A 5,238-nucleotide genomic window follows, 5' to 3' on the forward strand; every position below is an offset into this window, starting at 1 on the left:
TTGTTTTGTCTTTGGCCTTTATTATATTTACATTTTCAGAAGTGGTTGGAAAATGTATTTGGTGTCGGGCTTGAACCTGTTGCCACCTTCCGCTGTCTGGAAGAGCAGAATTCGACATGTCAGTTGGATGTGGGATTAACCTGGTTCGTATTGCCAAAGCCAGCACAGAAATAATCAAGAGATTCAGCAAATGTGCAAATATTTGTGACTTGAACTAGATATAGGGGAACAAATCCTATACAAATAGAACAGCAAAGGAACTAGAGCCAGGCTGTCCCTATGATGCCAAACTGCCTGTTTACTGCAAGCCACTGTAATGTAGAAAATGCATTGGTTCCCAAGCAGTAATAATTTCAGTGCTTAGAAGAGAAGAGCGCAGGTACTTCTGAATTGAATGAAAACCAACAGTTACTGCTTTGCTTGACTGTTACAGAAATGAACACAGGGACTGAAAGCCATGTAAATAGGTTGAAGGTTAAAACACAACTGGAGAAGACTGATGGGATCTATTTGACATTGCTCACTCCTGTGCTACTCTGTACTTTTAATGTCTAAGAATCTCAAAGCTTGTTCCACATGTTGACAAATGAAGGCTTGTTAATGCCCCCGTGAGGCAGGTAAGCAGTATCCCCATTTTACAGCTGAAGAAGCACCAAATTGACGTGACTTGGCAGAGTCATACACTGAGTTAGTGGCAGAGCAGATACTAGAACTCTGGACTCCTGGTTGTCTGCTCTGACCCCTGGGTGCTGCTCCCTTTCCCATTGTCCTTGTCCTTTTTTTCCTCAAACCTGCATCACTGCATAATGCTGCTCTGTTTTTTAATCCTCCTGTTTGAGCCTAATCTCCAAGTGTTAGTCTAAGCCTGGTGACAAGCAGCAGGTGAGCGAATGCAAAAAGGTCTTTTCTGTTTTTGGAGGCTTCCAATCTGAGAACTTTATTTCACAAAAAAATTAGTGACGTGCATGGTGGGTTTTGTTCATTTAGGAGTTTTGCCATGAATAGCGTCAGGCAAATTACATCTGAAGAGTGGCAGAGCTAGGTCCCTTCCTGCTCATGAAAGCTATTTGCACAGCTGAATATTACACCTGCATGTCTTTGAAGGGGCGCAATTGAACAGCAGTTTTCTTTGTGAACATGTGCCATTCCACAGCCCACTCCACATTTGCTGCCAATTGCAATTCCCTTTCAGCTTTGCCACCTCTGCTACTTTTTTTAATGGATGTATCAGTGAATCTACTGAAAGACCTATTGACTATGGGGATTAAATAATCTTCTGGTTTCTATAGGCTCCTTTTCCTCATTTTAGAAGTATGTGCAATGTAACATTTTCAAAGGTTGGGCTTAATTTTCATCTTGATTTCCCCCCTCCCCCCCCATTTTGAATTGAGGTTTGTCATAGGTCTTAAAAATGCCCTTAATGAATATGACTGGCAAATTTATGCACGTTTTATCCACCTAAGTGAGATTATAGCTATAATTTAGATGCAGTCCTCATGCTACACTTTTATGTTGCTGGGATATTTTTTTCTACCAACAGCCAAGAAACTTTTTTTTTTTTTTGCTTAAAAATCATTTTTGATAACTTCTTGTGGGTTTTTTTTCCTAAGAATTATACTAAGGTCTGCTCCTGAAAATATGTGCCATGTGTCTTGTACTATTTCTGGATGTATCCCCAGGCACAATAATATACTCCCATAGCATCTAATTGTTTTTTAAAAATCCAGCTAAGATTTTTCAGAGGTGACCAGTAATTTTGGGTTGCCTCAGTTCTTGGGGTTCACACCTTCACAGACCCAATTTTCAGAGGGTAGGTGCTGAGCACTTTATGAAACTCAGCCCCCTTTCAGATGTGTGTAGATGGACACCCAAAATCACTTGTCATTTATTAGTATCTTAATCCATATGTTAATTACTAATTATATTAGTACAGTAATGGACTAATATAAAAGTGTAATGCTTGGCTGCTTAGAAGTTACTTGGTACTTTTGTAAAGAGAACAGACCACCTTTAATGTACCTGGGGTTGGCCCCTTGTATAAATCTGCACCTCAAATCTGTAATATGCCCATCATTTTTCATATTGAATTATTTTAGTAAAGCAATTTACAATCATATCTAATTGCTTTACAGAAAGAACTAGAAAATAAACATACACCAATAACTTTAAATATTATCGTCTGGAAGTGGTGTTTGCATTGTCCCTTAGTGGTTTTGCCCTCAGGTACTGTATTCTTGATAAAGAATCTGATTCTGCAATCCTTCTCACATTGAATAGCACTTACATGAGTAGACTCTTTTTTTTTTTTAATAGGACTGCTCACAGGAATAAGTACTACTCAGTGAAAGTAACAGTTGCCAGACTGAGACCTCTATTTTAAAGTATTTGTAGGGGAGGCATTCTGGATATCATGTATACATCAAAAGCTCTTTCAATATCAATTCTAATCCTAGAGTGTGGATTGTACAGTTGAATTAACAGTGCCCTGAGATCTCAAACTAACCACGTAGCAGGATGTTAAACATCTTGGAGTTATTCTTGCCTTGCAGTTAGTTAAATATTTTAATCAGCAGTATTGTAGTTCGGGTCCTATTTCCACCCATGCCTCAGAGAAGGTAGAGAGATCAGTGATGTGTTAGTGAATATGAACAAAAAGAACAGGAGTACTTGTGGCACCTTAGAGACTAACAAATTTATTTTAGCATGAGCTTTCGTGAGCTACAGCTCACTTCTTCGGATGCATAGAATGGAACACACAGACAGGAGATATTTATACATACAGAGAACATGTATGTATAAATATCTCCTGTCTGTGTGTTCCATTCTATGCATCCGAAGAAGTGAGCTGTAGCTCACGAAAGCTCATGCTAAAATAAATTCGTTAGTCTCTAAGGTGCCACAAGTACTCCTGTTCTTTTTGCAGATACAGACTAATACGGCTGCTACTCTGAAACCTGAATATGAACAGAGCACCTACTGACTACCTATTTAAGTAGCCAGCTTGGATTGTGGAGCTTTCATGTTCATCATATGGCTCTAATCAGGGGGAATATAGAGTGGGTTATAATCACTTTTGCAATTGATGTTATTTAACCATTCTTCTGAAGATGTAACATACCTCATTTCATCTTGACTCTTAAGTAATACATCCCTATGCCTCTGAAAGGCCAGTGGCCAAAGGTGAACAATAGTCAGGCCTGAGCAAGTAGTAACTTCTCCAGATCTAAAACTGTCTTAGGTTTAAGTTCCACTCTATTCCAGTATCCTGCAGGGCTACAACAGGAACTCTACACCATTAGGAAAGGGAGAATACTTATTCCCAATGGAATCTAGTAAAAGCTTCTATTCTTGCCAAGAGATACCGGCTTTTAAAATCATGACATTTTAGGTCGAGAAATGTTTATTGGAAAGGGAGTTATATTGTTTCCTCGTGCCTGCTACATCGATGCACTCCTGTGGAACCAGGTGCCTTCTTTCACAGATACTAGGAGAAAGAAAATGTTGTGGTTTTAAAAAGATTAGGGGGACAACATTCCTAAAATAAAAACAGGAGTACTTGTGGCACCTTAAAGACTAACAAATTTATTTAAGCATGAGCTTTCGTGAGCTACAGCTCACTTCTTCGGATGCATAGAATGGAACACACAGACAGGGGATATTTATACATACAGAGAACATGAAAAGGTGGAAGTATGCATACCAACAGGCAGACCTGTCATTCCTAAAATAGTATATCTGTACCACGCCAGGTAGAGACTATGCAAAGTTGTGCAGGGATAGGATTTTATCGGCTCTTGATGAGATTCATACAGAGTTTCACCAATGCAGCCACCCCAGACTCAGATATTTCTGTTGTACACCTAAATGTTAATATTTCTGTGTACAATAGTGAGACAGTATTTGTGAATATTTTACATGTTTGGTATATAGTGCTAAAAATCAATAAAAATGGAATACAAATGACTTGCAAAATATCTCATTCAAGAGGGGCATCATCCAGGGAGCTACTATCCATATGTCCTTTCCCTTGCCTCATGTCTTTTTCCTTCCTCACTTACTCCTATTTTGTTTGAATTAGAAAATAGAAAGGGGATATGCACTCTGCTCCAAGGAGCTCCCCTGAGATGGGGGGAGAAAAGATGAAATCAACCCTGGCTTTCTACCTTTACTTCACTAGCTGGGGGAGAGGAGGTCACATGTTCAAAACTTCGGTTTCTTTTTCAGCAGGGAGCAGTAATGCATCCCCTTCCCCAGAGGCGCATACACCCCATTGGCCCATCTGTCACAAGCCCAACTGCGCACATAGAGCAGACTATCTCACATCCCCATCTACCCTAGCCACAGCCCTAGAGTGAGATGGGAGCATCACACATCCGTCCACCCGCCCCGGTCAACCTCCCCATACACACATAGCTGGGGGCAATTCCACATCCACCGTCCCCACACACACCCAGTGGGGCAGAGAGATCACATGCACACACCCCCTGAGGGGGGGGGGTCGCTTCACACACACACACACACACACACACACCCTGAGGCGGGGTCGCTTCCCCACACACCCGGCGGGGGGGAAATCACTTCACACACACACACCCTGAGGCGGGGTCGCTTCCCCACACACCCGGCGGGGGGGGAATCACTTCACACACACACACCCTGGGGGGGTCGCTTCCCCACACACCCGGCGGGGGGAGAATCGCTTCACACACACACACCCTGAGGCGGGGTCGCTTCCCCACACACCCGGCGGGGGGGGAATCACTTCACACACCACCACCCCTGAGGGAGGGTCGCTTCCCCACACACCCAGCGGGGGGGAAATCACTTCACACACATACTGAGGGGGGGTCGCTTCCCCACGCACCCAGTGGGGGGGGGGGAATCACTTCACACACACACACACACCCCCAGCGGGGGGGGACTCACTTCACACACACACACCCTGAGGGGGGGTTGCTTCCCCCCGACACACACACGGCGGGGGGGTTGGGCTTCCCCATCCCCTCCCCCATCTCCTGCAGTGCAGCGTCAGGGTCTATTTCCTAACCATAACCCCCCACGTGGCCCCCATGGAGCCGGCCACACTAACCTGCTAGCTGAACGCGCTGTACCGCAAGAGACAGTCGCTAGAGCCGCCAATAGAGGCTGCGCGCTGAGACAGCGAACCAATAGCAACCTTCAATGTCACGGCAGGGGCGGGCGCTTGGTTCCGATTGGCTGCTGGCGGCCCAGCCGGTG

Source organism: Mauremys reevesii, linkage group 21, assembly GCF_016161935.1.
Source record: "Mauremys reevesii isolate NIE-2019 linkage group 21, ASM1616193v1, whole genome shotgun sequence".
Lineage (NCBI taxonomy): Eukaryota > Metazoa > Chordata > Testudines > Geoemydidae > Mauremys > Mauremys reevesii.